At 34.6% G+C, this 20070-nt stretch overlaps 1 protein-coding gene across 1 annotated transcript in view; it reads right to left on the reverse strand.

The window, feature by feature from the left end:
- Positions 1 to 14336, reverse strand: part of FRS2 (fibroblast growth factor receptor substrate 2) — a 52175-nt gene extending 37839 nt beyond the window's left edge. Inside the window, exon 1 of the mRNA XM_008575229.1 lies at positions 14310 to 14336. The gene's annotated coding sequence lies outside the window, so the exon portion shown is untranslated. The remainder of the gene's footprint in view (positions 1 to 14309) is intronic.
- Positions 14337 to 20070: the final 5734 nt, after the last annotated feature.

Genomic DNA, 20070 nt, shown 5'->3' on the forward strand with positions numbered 1-20070 from the left:
CAACTCAGTAACAAATACATAATAAAAAAGAAATAAATAAAAAAGGAATAAAAAAGAAACCTGATTATGGTTTCTGTAGATTACCAACCGGTTCACCAATTTTTTGGTCTTACGACTCCTTTACACTTTTAAAAATTATTTGAGGATTTTTCAAAGAACTTTTGTTTAATTGGATTATTTCTATTGATATTTACCAAATTAAGAAGTTAAATCTAAGAAACGTTTGAAATTTATTACACATTAACACAAATAATATTTTATTTTAAAAAATAATTTTAAAAACTGTTTTCCAAAAACCTTAGTGAGAAAAGTGACATTATTTTACATTGTTTGCAAATCTCTTTAATGTCTAGCTTAAGGAAAAATAGCTAGATTCTTACAACTGATTCTGCAATATATTGTTTTGGTTAAACTATCTAAGTATATGAAGAAAATCTCGCCTGACACAAGATATATAGTTGGAAGACAGAATATTTTAATTACCATTTCAGATAACTTTTGATATTCTTCTTGGATACTAACTCAACTCGACTAATGGTTAATTACAATGTAGAATCGGAAACCGTTATCAATGAACTTTTTGTAATCTATTACATTAAAATTCATTACCAAATCTGATTCAAGAAGAAATAAAAATATGAAGTCTTATGTGCTTAAGAAAAATTCAAACAAGAATCAAAAAATCCTGCCATAAAGAAATTCTAGGCCCAGATGCCCTTACAGATGAATTATGTCAAGCATGTAAGAAAGAAACAATTTAACACAACATATTCTGGAGAACAGTTTAAAAAGGTTTCATCTCAAAGGAACTAGCATAAACTTGATACTAAAACCAAAAAAGAACAGCACAATAAAAGAAAACTATAGGTTAATCTCCTTCATTATTATTGATGCAAACATTATAAAATATTAATAAACGTTAAGTCCAGTAACGTATAAAAGGGGTAATGCCTCATAACTTCATTGGAGTTATACTAGGAATTGAGGGTTGATTTAACGTAAGAAAAATCAGAGTAATTCTCCACAATAGAATAAAGAAGAAAAAAATCATATCATTTTTAATAGATTCAGAGAAGTCTTTTCTGAAGTTTCTCTCAACAGAAAGGTAAAACTATATGGCTGTTCTGGGAGATTCAAATAGCCTAAAAGAACCCAGCTCCCTGGGTGCAAGGAAAAAAGCAGGCTGCAGTGCTCAAGGAAAGGGGAAGCCTCTCTACAAGATAAAGATGCTACCAGTATCACCGCTTCCAAAAGAAAAATGGAAAGGTCAAAAATCCTAACCAAGTTTTTCTTATATATTTCATATTAACTGTAGTCATGCTTGGTGTACCCTCATACACTTGTTCTGAAAGTCTACTAACAAACCTCTTAAAACAATTTGTAAGACGAAGATGGTCTATAATGTTGTCCATAACTGCATTAAAGGGAAGACGAATGGTACAGCTGTTCTTTTACCCTTATTCAGAATACCTGGGTATAGGGCTGACCCCGTGGCACACTCAGGAGAGTGGGCGCTGGGAGCACAGCAACGCTCCCGCAGTGGGTTCGGATCCTATATAGGAATGGCTGGTGCGCTCACTGGCTGAGCGCGGTGCGGGCGACACCACACCAAGGGTTGCGATCCCCTTACCGGTCACGAAAAAGACAAAAAAACCCAACAACAACAAAAAAAAGAATACCTGGGTATAATTACCTTTTCTCCTACCTTGGTGCTACCCATGAAAGGGCTCCCCACCTGAAGGAAGCACTGTTTCTATTGGCACAGATATTAAGGAAGTTGAGTAGAACCCATCTTAATCCAATTCAAAATAGACCTTAACTGAGTTGGTTAAGGCAGGAAATAAAACACAGACAAACCTTAAACATTTTATTGTAGCTTAAACATATAAAAAGGCATGAATTCACTAAACTGATGGCCCCACCCTTTTTTAAAAAATAAATTGGGGGCCTGCTGATTATAATTCTCTCCTATATTCTCACATAAACCTTACCTAAAGTGTACATTGTTTAAAATGGATCAAGAATTTCTGGCAACATGACAAGTAGTTGCCCGGGATTAGCCCTACTGCCTAAATCTCCAATGCTATATATATATATATATATATATATATATATGAACTCTGTATACAAATTTTATTTATATATATATATATAAAGGTTTTTAAAATATTTTTCAGGGCCGGCCCGGTGGCGCACTGCTACAGTGCGCCGCTTGGGAAGCGCGGTGGCGCTCCCGCCGAGGGTTCGGATCCCACGTACAGACCGGTTCCCGCTCACTGGCTGAGCGAGGTGACAATCTGTTGCCGGACACGAAAAAAGACAAAAAGAAAAATATATATATATATATTTTTCAATTTCTTCATAATTGGCACAAATGTAAAAAGTTATGGAAGGTTGCTCTTGACTTTACGATCTGTTGCCGGACACGAAAAAAGACAAAAAGAAAAAAATATATATATATTTTTTTCAATTTCTTCATAATTGGCACAAATGTAAAAAGTTATGGAAGGTTGCTCTTGACTTTAAGGTGACCTCACTACACTGCTTTTGAAAACTGAAGACTTCAGGAGACAGGCTATATATTCTGAGACTCCCTTGCATACAGCTGAAAATCAAAGAGCTATAACTGCAAAGTAACGACAGTACTTCAAAAAAGCTCATGGAAAAATTCATATTATCTTTCAATTCTATTTTTCCATGAACTTTCTGAAGTACTATCATACAACTAAATGGGCAGTAAAACTACCTAGCAGAAAGTGACAGCAAGCAGACTTGCCTGCTTGACCTTGGTGCTAGAGGAAAGAAGAAAAAAAATCTCCTGTAAGAATTTATAACTGCAATCCAGCTCTTAAATGAGTTTCTGGAGTACAAAAAAGATGAAAAGGGGTTAGAGACATGGAAAATAGGCTATATGCCTAAACAGAGTTATAGAAAGAACAGAGAAAATAAGATGCATTATTCAAAGAGATAACGGTCAAGAATTTTCTACAATTTTCAAAGACATCATCATTATTCTCAGGTCTAGGAAGCCAGAAGAATCCCAAGTGGGATTACAAAAAATAACATAATGAAATACGAAAAAGGGGCTGGCTAGTTAGCTCAGGCAGTTAGAGCACAGCTTTGTAACACCAAGGTTAAGGGTTCAGATCCCTATACCAGCCAGCCACACAAAAAAAAGAAATAAGGAAAAGAATACCTCAACACATTATATAAAACTGCAGAAGACTAAAGTAAAAAGAGGCTCTAAAACAGCCAAATAAAAGAGAGATTACTTACAAAGGAAGGGCAATTAAGAGTTCTCAACAACACTGGCAGTCCAAGGACCAAAATAATATCATCAATGGGATGAGAAAACTTAGAATTCTACACAGAGAGAAACTATCTTTCAAGAATGGAGATAAAATATAGACATCTTTAGACAAAGAAAAAATAATGTCTTTTCCACCAAAACATCTCCACTAGAGGAAATTTTAATTTTCTAGTTTGGATAGAAAAAAAACTCATCACAAAAGAAAGGTCTCAGATTGAAAAAAGAATAATGAGCCAAGAAAATACTACGTAGGTAAATAAATGTAAACAAAATTGAATACCTAAAATAATAATTAGTCTAACTTTGTATCTATGCAGAAGAGGAATATGCTAAATCTAAGATAACAGACAAGTGTTATAGGTTGGGAAGAAGACAATCAGAGCACTCTAAGTTACTATATTATGTAGGAATAGGTTAAAGATACTGAATAATTTATATTTTTCTTAAGAAAAATATTTATGTTAAAATAGCTACCATAACCACTACAAGAATAAAGAATACATTAACTTATAAACAAGTGTGTATGCATACAAGGTGCTGGAGAGGAGATGGAATGAGAAAAAAACATGTACACAAGAAGGCATTCACACACTGAACTCAATACAAAAGACTGGCAAGGACGGGAGGGGGGAAGAGTAAGACAAACAAAATGATCACAGATAGGGACAGAATGAAATCTAAATCTATCAATAATCACAACTGACTAAAATTTTCCAGTTAAAAGATAAAGACTGTCATTTATACCAAAAACAAAATTCAACCATGCCATGTTTACTAGACACAAACCAAAATATAGGTACATGAAAAGCTAAAGAATGTAAAATACTACACTAATTAAAAGGAAGCTAGAGTAGCTATATTAATCCAAGGAAACAGCAACCATAACAACAAAATTAAAACAAAAACTGTAAGGCTAAAAATGTTTTAAATAGAGGGACTTTCATAATTATAAAAAGTTCAAAAGATAAAACAATTGTATATTTTTAAAATTTTGTTTATTGTTATATTTTTAATGTACTTAATAACATATATTCAAAATAAATAAAGCAAAAATTAACACAACTATAAAGAGAAATAGACAAACCTACCATCATGGTGAGAGACATTAACATGTCTTCTCTTTCTCAGAAGAGAAACTGATAGAGCAGTCTCAAAATAAAACAAACCCAAATCCAAAACAAACAAGATTTAAACAGAACACTTAACAAGGTCATAGGCATATATGCAAAACTGTGCTTATAAGGCTGGAGAACTTGCATTCTTTCCAAATACACACAGAAAATACGTATGAAAACTAGCCAAATGCTAGGTCTTAAAGTTAATCACTACAAATTATAGCACTATGGTCTCTCACTGTAAAGAAATAATTGCAAATGTATTACAAAATTTTTTTTATATTTAAAAAGTTATGTATTTTGAAATTAAGTACACAATTCTAAATAATTCATGAGGCAAATAAGAACTACAGTAGTCTCTCTCTATCCCTGGTTTAGCTGTCGCAATTTCACTTTCCTTGGTCAAACATAGTCTGAAAATATTAAATGGAAAGTTCCAGAAATAAACAATTCATAAATTTTAAATTGTGCACCATTCTGAGTAGTATGATAAAATTTCACATCGTCCTGCTCTCCTTCCCACCCTGGCAGGGAATCACCTCATTGTCAATAAACAATTCATAAATTTTAAATTGTGCACCATTCTGAGTAGCATGATAAAATTTCACATCGTCCTGCTCTCCTTCCCACCCTGGCAGGGAATCACCTCATTGTCCAGCGTATCAACGCTGTATATACTCCCCTCCTTTTAGCCACTTAGCAGCCCTCTCAGTGATCAGGTTGTCAGATGACTGTCAAGTTATCACTCTGCTTGTGTTCAAGTATCCCTGATTTTACTTAATAATGGCCCCAGGGCTGGCTAGTTAGCTCAGTTGGTTAAAGAGTAGTGTTTTAACACCAAGGTCAAGGGTTTGGATCCCACACTGGCCATCTACTCAAAAGTAAATAAATATGAGCACCTAAAGTGCTTCCTTTAAGTGAAAATGTGAAAGTTCTCAACTTAATACGGAAAGAAAAAAAATCCTATGCTGAATTTGCTAAGATCTGCCATAAGAATAAATCTTTTGTACATGAAATTATGAAGAAGGAAAAAGAAATTCTTGCTAGCTTTGTTATTGCACCCCATACTGCAAAAGTTACAGCCACAATGTGTGATAAATGCTTAGTTAAGATGTAAAGGCACTAAATTTGTGGGTGGAAGACATGAACACAAACATGTTCCAATTGATGGGAATCAGGTTCACCACTCTCAGCGGTTTCAGGCATCTACTGCAGGTCTTGAAAAGTATCCTTAGTGGATAAGGAAACTACTGTATTTTAAAAATGAACAAAACCAAGAATATTATATATTAAAACTTATGGGGATGCAGCCAAGATGGCACTTAGAGGTAAATTTAAAGACCAATAATCCAAATTTTAAAGTTTTAAAAAGAAAGGGGAAAAAAAAGAACCCTAAAAATTCTGAGAAATTAGAAAGAAATAACAAATATCAGAAATTAAAAGAACAGAAACACAATAGACATGAGTGACAGAGCCAACTTCATTCTTTGAGAGAGTAATTAAAACAGCAATCCTCTGGAAAAACGAATGGGGAAGAGACAACACACAAACAGTAAATGAAAAGGAAACATAATTACAGATGCTATAGAGATTCAACTGATAAGAGGATATTATGAACAATTTTATATCAGTATATTTTAAAACTTAGATCTTCAAAAATAACTTTAAAATATAATCTATTAAAAAATAATTCAAGGGCCGGCCCGGTGGTGCACTGGAGAGCGCGCCGCTTGGGAGTGCGGTGGCGCTCCCGCCGAGGGTTCGGATCCCATGTGGAGACTAGTTCCCGCTCACTGGCTGAGCGCAGTGCGGGCGCAACACCGAGGGTTGCGATCCCGTTGCCGGTCAGTAAAAAAGACAAAAAAAAAGGAAAATAATAATAATAATAATAATTCAAAAAGAAATAAGGCTCACAGTTTCCAATTTCAAAACTTACAACAAAGCTACCATTATCAAACATCAAATCATCAAGTGTGCTACTGTCATAAGGAGAAACATATAGATCAATGGAACAGAATTGAAAGTCCAGAAATAAACGCATACGTTTATGGTGAATTGATATTTGACGAGGGTGCCAAGACAACTCAATGTGGAAAAAACAGATTCTTCAACAAATGGTGCTAGGGCAAATGGATTTCCACAAGCAAAATAATGGAGTGAGACTAGTATCTCATGCTATATACACAAATTAACTCAAAATCGATTAAAGATCTGAAGGTGAAACCTAAAATTATAAAATTCTTAGAAGAAAACATAGGGGGAAAGCTTCATGACACTGGATTTGGCAATGATTTCTTGGGTATAACACCAAAACCTCAGGCAACAAAAGTAGAAGCAGACAAATTTGACTACATCAAAATTAAAAACGTGTGTGTCAAAGGAAACTATCAACAGAGTAAAAAGGCAACCTATGGAATGGGAGAAAATATTTGCAAATCATATAACTGATAAAGGATTAATATCCAGAATATATAAAGAATTCCTACAAACTCAGCAACAACAACAAAATAACCTGATTCAGAAATGGGCAAAGGACTTGAATAAACACTCCTCCAAAGAAGATACAAAAATGGTCTACAAGCATATGAAAAGAAGCTCAACATCACTAATGATTAGGGAAATACAAGTCAAAACCACAGTGAGATGCTACCTCACACCCACCAGGATGGTTGCTTTCAGTAAAACAGAAAAAAAAAAATGTTAGCAAGATGTGGAGAAGTTTGAATCCTTGTGCACTGTTGGTGGAAATGTAAATGGTATAGCCACTGTGGAAAAATGGCAGTTCCTCAAAACATTAAAAACAGAATTACCATATGATGCAGCAATTCTACTCTGGGTCCATATCTAAAGAACTGAAGACAGGGTCTCAAAGAGATATTTGTACAACAATATTCACAGCAGCATTATTCACAATAGCCAAAAGGTGGAAGCAACCCAAGCACCCATCGATGGATGAATGGATAAGCAAAATGTAGTACATACATACAATGGAATATTACTCAGCCTTAAAAAGAAAGGAAGTTCTGTAATATGCTACAACATGGATGAACCCTGAAGACATTATACTAAGTAAAATAAGCTAATCACAAAAAGACAAATACTATATGATTTCACTTATGTGAGGTAACTAAAATAGTCAAACTCATAAAACCATAAAGTAGAATGGTGGTTGCCAGAGGCTAGGGAGAAGGGAAAATGAGGAGTTGCTTAGTGAATAGTTTCAGTTTTTTGTTTTGTTTTGTTTTTTTTTGTCTTTTGTCTTTTTCCATGTCCGGCAACGGATCGCAACCCTCAGTGTTGCCCCCGTACCGGACCGGGGACCGGCAACGGGATTGCAACCCTCGGTGTTGCTCCCGCACCTCGCTCAGCCAGTGAGCGGGAACCGGTCTGTATGTGAAATCCGAACCCTTGGGCGGGCCTTCCCAAGCGGTGCACTTATCCAGTGCACCACCGGGCTGGCCCCTAGTTTCAGTTTTACAAGATGAAAACTTCTGGAGATTGGTTGTACAACAATGTGATTAAACTTAACATTACTGAACTGTACACTTAAAAATTGTAAAGATGGTAAATTTTACATTATGTGTATTTTACTATAATTTAAAATGTAAAAAACAAAAACAGAAAACCAACCCATTGAAAAAGAGATTTTAAGAAATCCAACCAGGACAATAGGAAAAAAGAAAATTACAGGCCAATCTGATTCATAAAATAAATGTAAAAATCCTAAACAAAATGTAAGCAAATCAAATTCAGAGATTTATTAAAAAGGAAATCCATCACAACTAATCTGGATATATTTCAGGAATGCTCAGTTAGACTAATTTGCAAATCAATGTAACTGACCACATTAACAGAGAAAGAAAAAAAAAATTTTTTTTTTCCTTTTTCGTCTTTTTTCGTGACCGGTAACGGGATCATAACCCTCGGTGTCGCGCCCGTACCGCGACCAGCAACAGAATCGCAACCCTCAGTGTTGCCCCCGCACCTCGCTCAGCCAGTGAGCGGCCACTCTGTATGTGGGATCCGAACCCTCCACGGGAGCGCTACCGCGCTTCCCAAACGGCACACTGTAGCAGTGCGCCACCAGGCCGGCCCAAAGAAAAAAATTTTTGATCACCTTTACAGTTATAAGAAAACCTTTCAATATAACTCAGCATTCATTTATCATTTTAAAAACAAACAAAACAAAACCCCTACACCAAGGTAAGAATAGAATGAAATTTCCTTAACTTGACAGAGGACATCTAAAAACAACAACAAAAACCTACAAGTATCATTGTTAATGATAATCTCAAAGGAAATGCTTTCAAATTTTAAGAACAGACAAGAACCAAAACTATGAATATCTGCAGATGTCTAAGATAGTACAGTAATAGTTCAGGAGAAGACAAATAAACCAAAGGTGCAGAAGAAAAAGTACAGAAACAAAACTACATATATTAAAACTTGATTTATAACACAGGTAGCTTTGCAGATCAGAAAGGAAATGAAGGACTATTTCCATAAACGGTGCTCAGATAACCAACTATCCTTATGAAAAAAATGAAGTTGTATTCCTTACCTCTCACTCTCAAAAAATCAACTAAGATTTAAGTATTAAATATGAAAAGCAAAACCATAAGGCTTTTAGTGGCTAATGTGGGGGAGAATATCTTTGTGACCTCTGGATAGGAAAAGATTTAAGATAAAGGAAAAAAGTCATATACTTAACTATCTTAAAATTAAGAACTGTTGTGAGATATATATGTAAACTGATTATACTTTGTTGTATATGGGAAGGAGGACAATACAGAATGCCATCAAAAGTTATCAAAGTATACATGAGAAATGCCAAATAACCAAGTGAATTCAGAGATCAAATTATTTTAATTCTTTACTTTCCCTCCATATTTTATAAATTAATCATTAAACATCAATCATGTCAAAGTAAGGAGACTACCTGATTAAGAAAAAATAATATGATGCTAATATAATGCAGGGCTGTCACTGTTCCCACTACTTCATATCTTAAACATATTACACATTTATGCTCTCATTTAAGATCAATACATTATTGTAGGGACTTGGAAGCAAGGACAAAAAATTAAAAGTAACATGGTTCAGTAATATCAATGCCTGTATCTTTATCTCACTTCAAGTATTAACAATGATGCCCATGGTAAAAATCGAAATAGCATCTCAGGTAGGTGGGATGTTAGTCTGACCCTTACCACTGTCCTTGAATCATTATTTTACTTACTTGTCAGACATAATGCCAGAATCTATCTTTGGGTGCTTCAGGGAAAAAACACAATGTATTTAAGATAAGATCTCCCTTGGAAAGAGTAACAACTTAAAAAAAAAAAAAAAAAAAAAAAAAAATGGAGCAAGGAGACATACACAATTACAAGGAACACATCGGGGAACTTAATATTAACACTGTATATATAACTGAAAAAGATAAACTGGAAAGACAACATTCATCCAAAGATAAATACTTTTTTTTAAAAAAAGATGAACATGTGTCCATCAAGCAAAATAAATTAATTTCCATTTCATCCACTATTAAGGTCCCCTCTCCTTCAACCCAAACACACATATACATACAAGGTAGACATTCTCCATCTACACTGTAAGCCTCTGGCTCACATGAAAACAAAATGATTTTAACCACACACTAGCTCCAGCACTCAGACTTGTAATTTCTACATGCTGCCCACACAGCACTTTGTGAGCATGTGATTAGGAGGAATGATGCACAATCACACCACATTCCTTCCCTCAGCTCACACATCAAGAACTTGCTCTCTCAGCTGCATTCTTCTCCAAACAGCCATGGTCACCTTAGCAACCCTATGCTCCTAATATGGACAGCTGGCCCATTTAAAGTCAGTCCTTCTTGGCAGGGAAAATGCTTGTTCTTCAAATTGGGGGAGAGAGGAGAGGTTTTCCTTTAATACACATTGCAGAGGTTGATTTAACTTGATCAGCACTTTTGTTCTGTGGCAGCAATTTGTGTCGACTTTCAACCTATTCTGAGTTTTGTTTTTATGTTTTTGATATTTTTTAATCTAAAAAGCAAGTAGCTGAAAAAATAAAATTAAGCCAGCTCAGCTGGAACTCTAAGAGTGGAACATGAAACAAAAAGGTATCTAAAATAATTGCGTTCTTTTAGAAAATTACAAAACTAGCCACATTTTTGTGGGTAAAGTTCAACTTTAAACTAAATTATAACACCTGAAGCCTTAATATGCAATAAGAAATCAGAGTCAGAAAACCTATCTTTTTCATATTATAGCCTACTTTTGAACAACAAAAATATTGCTAAACTTCAAAGTACAATAACTCCAAGGTATTAAACAGACTGTCAATTGGCATTCATTTATTCCACCACCTACATGTGAAATCTCTTACAATCTTTCCATAGGCTCAAATGTAAGTTAGGTATTGAAACCAAGTGGTTAGTGTATCCGAAGACCCTCCAGACCTAGAATGACCTAGGATAGCACTGAATTACTGAAAACCAATCTTAATCTCTACCTGCAGTATCAAACCTGGATCTGAACCAAATTAAGCCTCTCAGGATAAAAGATTCAGGTTTATAATCCAGTACACCTGATGTTCACACTACAGACAAATAGTCTGCGGGGAGGAAAACTATATTCTGAAATATGTGAGATCAAATTCCTCATTGCATACCCACAAAGGAATTCTAATCTCCCGCCCATCAAAACTAGACACCTACCCTTTAAGGAAAGTAAACGGTCATGCTCAAAATTAAAAATACCTAAATTTTATTGTATCCATTCTACACTGGAAATATTTATGAAATACTTTCCTATAAATACAGAGGTGGACTAAATACATATAAATTTAATAAATGCTGAATAACTTATAATAATGAAAAAATTATTCATTATTTACATTTTTGTTTGTATATATGTGTTTTTTAAACTACTCAACCTATGTGGTTCTTCCTGGTTAGAAACATTTCTTTCAAGACTATCCTAATAATTACTACTTCTATATATAGCAAAGTATCAGTTGACAGGGTGGTAACACAGATTAGTAAAAAGAACCTAAAGCCAATTCCACTTTGGATTTTCTCATTTGTAAAATGGGGACATTATCTGTTCTACTTATGCAGTGTGGTACCATATCTAAGTGAGAATAATGAAATTACTATGGCATACAAAAGACTCAAAAATTAAAGAAACTCAGCAGGGTGTTAAAACACCCAGGTCAAGGGTTTAGATCCCCATACCGGCCAGCCACCATGAAAAAAAAAGGAAGAAAGAAACAAGAGAAAGGGACTATGGCACCTGACATCTAATTCAGTTATTTTTATTTTTATTTTTTTTTTCCTTTTTGTCTTTTTTTGTGACCGGTAACGGGATCGCAACCCTCGGTGTCGCGCCCACACCGCGCTCAACCAGTGAGCGGACCGGTCTCTATATGGGATCCGAACCCTCAGCGGGAGCGCCGCCGCACTCCCAAGCGCCGCACTCTACCGAGTGCGCCACCAGGCCAGCCCTAATTCAGTTATTTTTTTAAAAGGTAGAGCTAAGGGGCTTGCCAGTGAGCTTGGTTGGTCAGAGCTCAGCCTTGTAACATGAAGGTCAAAGGTTCAGTACCCTGTACCAGCCAGGAGCAATTCAGTTATTTTTTTAAAAGGTAGAGCTAAGGGGCTTGCCAGTGAGCTTGGTTGTTCAGAGCTCAGCCTTGTAACATGAAGGTCAAAGGTTCAGTACCCTGTACCAGCCAGGAGCAAAAAATAAAATAAAAGGTGGGGGAGTATTCAACAATGCATATAATACCAAATCAACATCAACTTCAAGAGTTTCCAGTTTCCCCACCAAAGATCTTATAAATATTTAATTGTTGATATGTAAATAACTACTTCTTTCAAAAAGCCTCAACCCTGGTTTCACTTTTAGCAGACATGTGAACTCCCTTCCTGCTATGGTGTGAATGTGTCCACTCCAAAATTCAGGCGTTGAAACATAATGGACAATGTGATGGTATTAAGAGGTGGTCCTTTAAGAGGTGATTAGGTCATGAGGGCTCCTCTCTCATGAATGGGATTAAGTCCCTCATAAAGGAGGCTTCTTCTTGCAACATTGTTAATGTCACTTTCCCTTCTGCCTTCCACTATGTGAGGCCACAGTGTTCCTCATCTCCTGAGGATGCAGTCCTCACCAGACAACCTGAACCTATTAGCTCCTTGATCTTGGACTTCCCAGCCTCTAGAACTGTGAAAAATAAATTTCTGTTCTTTATAATTATATAGTCTGTGGTACTTTATTATATACATGTTTTTGTTAGGCTCCACCATCCTTTTCTTTGTTCCAACAGGTTCTTAGACAGGCAGCTTTCTAAACAGATGCTTATATTTCTTCCTCTAAACTTCCATAGCATCTAACTCACATTCTTTAATTTCAATTCTAATATAAAGAAATGAACACAAACTGGCCTTTTCCAAAATGCCCATTTTAGTGTGTCTTATACATTTAAGGAATTTTACATTTAACAGCTTGATTTTAACAAATATCAACTTGGAATACAATGCACAAGTTAGATAAAACAAACTAGGTGAAAACTAACAATACAGCCAGATCTTGAAGAGGGAAGTAAAGGGGAGGAAAGTAGAGCAGAGCATACATTACATTAAGATCTAATGTATAATATCTCTTTTTTATATATATCAAATCATTTACTCTAAGGCTTGCTATGGTCAAGTGCTTTATTTTCCATAGGCTTCTTGAGTTATATTAGCATGGTTTAGGGTGGCATATTCACTTTTTTTGTATATTATCTTTTATTATCTTTTTCGTATATTATTATCTTTTTTGTGTATTATCTTTTTAAAGGTTAGGTGTCTAGTTTTGATGGATGGGAGATTAAAATTCCTTTGTGGGTTTGCAAGGAAGAATTTGATCTCACATATATCAGAATAGTTTCCCTCCTCTCAAACTATTTGTCTGTAGTGTGAACATTACTTGTACTGGATTATAAACTTGTATCTTTTATCCTGAGAGGTTTGATTTGGTTCAGATCCAGCTTTGATGCTGCAGGTAGAGATCAAGACTGATTTTAAATTAAAGTACAGGCACATAGAATAATAAAACTTTTTATAAGACAAAAACAGAAGAATACATATAAAACACCTTAAAGTAAGGTCAGATATAAAAGGAAATAGAAGAATGGTCCTTCTTCAGTGATGATGGGCATGACACAAATTGAGGAACATTTTTAACTTAACAATCCTGTACTTGAGGTTAAAAACTATTATGTCAAAGTCATCTTCTTTCATAATAACATAAATTAATGATGACTTAAAATCCATTGTAAAGTTGATCATTCAGGAATTTTAAAATGTATATTAGATGTTACTTAATATTTTATTACATATTGGTAGGAAGCACTCTACTTTTAAACTAAATACAGTAGTTACACAATTTTGATAGGTGGGAACTCAGCTAAACAATCTCTAATTTAAAGCCCCTAACAGAGCTTCTATGAACCACCTTCTCCCCAGTCATTCAGGTAAAGTCCACTGAGTAAAAGATAAATGAACCCTAGTGGAAGAAAAGAACTGTTTTCCCCAAAAGGGATAAACCCACTGTTAAGGATGCTAGGAACAAGCTCTGACCATGAGAAGCAATATTTGAATTTCAAAGGTGACTACTTTTATCACACCCTTTTAATATTAACTTCAAAGAAGATGATCTGTGTCTTGCTAGCAAATTCTGAGGTAGTAAAAGAATGGCTAATAAATCTGTAAGAGTCTGGTAATAATTAAGAAAACATATAATAAGTATACGGAAAAGGATTTTAAAAAGTCAAGAGCAATTAACCCTGTATTCAACTATATTTGTTTTGTTACTACATTAACAATTTCTCACCTTGTGGAATTCTCTTCTGAGGAAAACAGATACAATTCTGTTCCTAAAAAAATTTCAGGTAGAAAAGTTAAAATGTTAGTTTTGAAACAGTCTCTTGAAAAGGAAACATTACAAAATGCTAACATTATATTCAAAATATTATGACATTTGATATTACTAAAGCTTAAGAGATAGTAGGTCTCTAACAATAAAAGTATTTTTTATACAAATACTTATAAATTATATTACTTTTATTATTACAAAAATACTTATTATTATTCTATTGACAGAATACCAAATTATTTTTGCTAGGTTTATAATGATGTGTGGCACATTTTCATATTCCAAAACACTAGTAACTCTAGTGGGTTTTATTCTCTCAGACTTGATATTCTGAAGACTACTTTTTTTTTTTAGGTATAATTCACACATCCTGTAAAATTCATCCCTTTAAGCAGTGGTTTTTAATATATTCACAAAGTTTTGCAACCATCACCACCATCTAATTTCAGAATATTTTCATCACCGCAATAAGAAAACCATACTGAAGGGTACATTTTTAATCCCGGGGAGAAACATCTGAAACAAACTTAATGCTAAAAGATATGCAAGAAGAATACTCTTTAAAATTCTATGATCAAAATAATGTTTTTAAAAAATATGTAGAATATGTACTGGAAGGAAAAGCAAATATCCAAAAATTATAAGAGTAGCTGTATTTGGATAGTGGTATTATAATAACTCTTCCATATATTTTGTTAAAGCTGTGACCCTATAATATCACAATACTCTATAATATTATAATGATAATATATTATTATATGTTATATTATAATAATATTATGATTCTTAAAAAGGTGCAGCACAGACATACATTTTCTAGAGCCATATGCTTGAATTTGTATTACAAAGTAAAAACAGAAATACAAGGTGACACTTTTTTAATGTCCACCATATTTTTTATTAAGTGTTTTTCAAAGTAGATAAAATAACTATAAAGTTAAAGTAAAAAAAAAAAGATTTGGCCACACTTACTAATCTGGTTGAAACACCACAGCTGCATCTTACTTTATGACAAATGGACTGTTTCATCACTTTTGCATCTGGGCATCTACTTCTTAATGGTCATTTCTGAAATAAAGGTGCAATTATTAAGAATGTTAGTCTTGAATATATTATAACAAAAAATATAAAATCTTTAAGAACAATTACCTAAATCATAGCGACCAGAGAGAACTATTCTAAACAGTTCTTGAGCAGCCTCCTAATAAAAAACATTACTACCAGGGCTGATGGTGAGGAGGGAGGGACAGAAAACAGTCTATTGACACCCAGGACCAGACCTCTTCAGTCCTCAATGCCTTTTACCCAGCAGGTCCTTGTAATCCCTAAGTGCCATTTATAGACTGGAAAAAGTAAAAGGAAAAAGAAAAAAGGAAGACATAGATGAGGAGCTCTAAAATATCACATTTTGAACACAATACATTAATTGCTTATTTATTATTTGTGTTTATCTATTTCCCCATAATAACTAGAACATAACCCCCAAAAGGGAATTTTTGTCAATCTTGTTTACTGATATCTTTCACACACCTAAAACAATGACTGCCATGAAATTAAGTGCTAGTAAATATTTATTGAAAGAATAAATAAATTGATGAATTACTTAATTTCAATTGATGAAATATTTAACCTTACAATATTTTAAAACAGGAAAGTCTCAAAATGGCATTTATTTTACAGTAACACCATTATTTTAATGCCAAATATATCACCATTACTTTTTTCCCCCCAATAAACAAAGGCCATAATTAAAAGACAATCAAGGGGCCGGCCCAGTGGTGCACTGCTATAGTGCAGCGCTCCCACCGAGGGTTCGGATCCCACATACAGACCGGCCGCTCACTGGCTGAGCGAGGTGCGGGTGCAACACGGAGGGTTGCGATCCCGTTGCCGGTCACGAAAAAAGACAAAAAGGAAAAAAAATAAATAAAATAAAATAAAATAATAATAAAATAAAAGACAATCAAGACATGGTCCCAACGTTCAAGGAATGAGAACAAAGGCATATGTCACTTTGTAATTTTGTCAGTGCACCTTTGGTAAAGACTTCTAGAAGAAGAATAGCTGGATATGAAATTTTGCTAAATAGTGCCAAATGCGGTAGCTGGGTGGACAATCTTTTCCTTTTTTGAACATGTATGTTCTTTGAAGTAACTGTACTTGTTGTGGAGACAACTAGGAATATAAGAGGAAATCTTTTATAAGGAGTGAAAAGATGCTCCAGTAACAGGTCTTAAGAGCAGCCTTCAAAGAAGTCAGTAGTTTCCTATTTCCCATCCTATAGCTGAATAATAAATATATTCCACAAAATGCTACTCTTTTTGTAAAAAGCTTAGGGGAATACAAATATAAATACAGATTGCTTTTTCTGCATTTTCTTTCAAAAAGCAGCAATGGGAGGATAAACCAACATCATTTTTAAATGGAACCTATGAAGAAAAGAGAAAGCAGGGTGGAAGACACAGGGATGGAAGCTAGATTTCTCAGAATATACCTTGTTTTATAGTTTTTACCTTGGAGACACATTTTAAGAGAATTTAAAATACAAAATAAGTTCAAAAAGAAAAAAACCTGTAAAAATAGGAAACAAACTGAAACAAATGAGCCAGACCATACATATAAAGTTGGTGGTATAACCACACATAAAATTATTTCAAGGCACTTTAAAACACAACATTTTAATAGCATATCCTTAGAAGGATGTATCCAAAAGGCAAAAAAAAACCCCAAAGAAACCCTCAAAAAAATCTTAGACTACACTCAGTAGTCTTTTAACTACAAATGCTGGCAATAGCTAATAATTGTCATTAATCAGAAAATATCGTGTAGGAATATTTTCTTTCTAAACTGTAAACCTAAGTGGTTATTATTAGATGCAACTACTGTCCAGCACACAGTAAAAGTAACATACCTATTCTAAAATAAAAATCAAGGTGATTCATTAACTACCCGGCAATTCCTTACTTACCCAGGAAATGTTGCCTTGCTACACTTAGGTCCTCAATTATTTGGAGAAAGTGAAAATTCCTTGGAACAAATTATTCCCATGACTAAAAAAACATGCCATTTAAACATGAATACAACTTATTGATTTAAACAGAAGAAAAACTCAATAGATTCATTGATTTAAATTTTCCCGGGGCCGGCCCGGTGGCGCACTGCTACAGTGCGCCGCTTGGGAGGCGCGGCAGCGCTCCCGCCGAGGGTTCGGATCCCACATACAGACCGGCCGCTCACTGGCTGAGCGAGGGGCGGGAGCAACGCCGAGGGTTGCGATTCCGTTGCCGGTCCCGGTCCAGTGCGGGCGCGACACTGAGGGTTGCGATCCGTTGCCGGTCACGAAAAAAGACAAAAAGGAAAAAAAAAATTTTTTTTCCCAAAGGACTACATACATATGCCAGTTTTCTAAATGCTAGGAATTTTCAGCAAAAGTTTACGCTTAAAAAAAAATACACCAATTATAATAATACAACTTTATTTTTTTAAAAACTTAGGATTTTAGTGTTTCTTTCTCAGCAACAAAACACTTTGTGTGCAAAACTATAATTAAGACTAAATAAAGATAACAGGAGGGTGTGTATGGTTTTGAAATCAATGTTGGGGCATCACCTATGGCTTTTGTTTGTTTTGTATTTTAAGGAAATGCAAGTGCACAGCATATAGATTATGTAGTTTTTGAAACTTTATCATACACACAATCCCTCTATAGTCAAGTCATCTCTCTCTCCTTCCCTTCCTTCCTCTTGCATACACTCACACACAGTATGAATAATATATATATATATATATATATATATATATATATACTGCTGTATATGTGGGATCCGAACCCTCGGCGGGAGCGCCGCCGCGCTCCCAAGCGGCGCACTGTAGCAGTGCGCCACCGGGCCGTCCCAAAATATATTTTTTTAGTAAGAAACAATATTACATCTTAATACTGTGATTCTATTTAGAACATCAAGGTAAAAACTTCCAGAATGAGTTTTTTTCTATATCTTCAATATTATGCATAAGATATGTAAACAAATCTGAACAACATCAGAGTCTGTGGCTTTATTGTTTTTCATGAATTTTAATGCAATACACAAAATATTCACTATGGAGAGTAGCTTGGTATTTAAGAAGATTTGCCTTTGATATTACTGCCGGGAGTTAAGTTACTTGAATACCAAAAGACCTCAGTATTTGATAGCTTCTTCTTGAAGATGCTATCTTTACATGTATGTGCCCCAGAGACTGTCACCCTACTCCATTAATGTCCTCAGAAATGAAGGAATTTTTATAAAGCATACTTCAGCCCCTTTATTTTCTATGGGATAACCCATAACTTCAAAAATAGAAGTCAACCAAAAATAGTTACCATTTTTTTGAAATTCCTCTTTTATCTCCTAGGAGAAAAACACTTTTATACATTGCCGAAAAATATTTGGAGCCTACCAGAACAAAAATCACTTTTAATTGCATGGACATTTATTTTACATGAAGCATTTCTCTACTACCCAGCCCACATTTAGTTGGTCTACAAGAGTGTGTTTGTATGGAAGGGCACTTGATATCACTTTTACAAAAATTATAGCTGCCCATATAGTCCCAAAGGCAAAAGTGACTAAAATCACATTATTATAAAGTGCTGTTTGGGTAGCATAGAAAAATCTGCAGGACAGACTTGTACTAAAGGAATAATTACCAGGAGATGTAATTTACAAAGAAATATTCTAGCTTTGTTGACAACAGAGAAACTATGGGAGTTTGTCTTTACAATTTTTCCCCAAAACAAGTTGGATACTCCCTAAATTAAATAACAGCACCTGTTTATTTTATATATATTTATATTACCCCTAGATATATATTTTTAAGAACTAGAAATACATAATTTAAAATGCAAACTGGTAGAGAGGCTTAAGATCTACTGGTTATTCTAGGGAAAGCATTTGATTCAAACTTTAAAAACAAAAAAGCTCAACAACTTTCCTAAAGCAGAAGGGGAAAGAGTTTCATTGTTTTTCAACCTACAGTTACAAGTAACAAAAAATGCTGCTTATAAAATAACATACATGTGTGTGTCCCCTTCCTTCCTTATATATCTGTTTGTCTCTCTCTCCCTCCCAAAGGTGTGAGAGGGGTGTGTGTGTGTGTGATGTTTTCTCCCTTCCTCCCTCAGTCTTGGTCACTCTATCCCCCCTTCTCCATGTTGGCCTGTCTGTCTCACATTCAGTAACTCAATTCCAAGAACTGATGTTCAGAAAGAAAGCATTTTATCAGACTGCAGTCTGTGACAAAGTAAATTACAAAAATAGTCACAAAATGAGGAAAAAATTCAGAAATTATTCAATCATCTATTTAAAAATAGATAAAATTAAAGCATTTAATTAAAATCACAAAATTTCAACTTTTAAAAAAACACCTAAACACATATACAAGGGTACTTCAAAAAGTTCATGGATAAATAGAATTAACAGATAATACAATCTTTCCATGAACTTTTTAAAGCACCCTCATACCTGCCATAAACAAGATCGTAATAAACTTTACGACTAACTGTGATCTTGGGCAGTTTACCTTCTCTTGGCCTATTTTTTCATCTCTAAAGTTAAGCTGTTATAAGGATGACACAGCTAACGCTTGTGCAGCACTTAGCACAGTGCCCGGCATACAGTGAGGGCTCCACAGACATTATGTCCAAAACATCAGGTGTGGTAAACTTCTATCATTCTTTTTG

The sequence above is a fragment of the Galeopterus variegatus genome, unplaced genomic scaffold (assembly GCF_000696425.1).
Source record: "Galeopterus variegatus unplaced genomic scaffold, G_variegatus-3.0.2 Scaffold1159, whole genome shotgun sequence".
Taxonomy (NCBI): domain Eukaryota; kingdom Metazoa; phylum Chordata; class Mammalia; order Dermoptera; family Cynocephalidae; genus Galeopterus; species Galeopterus variegatus.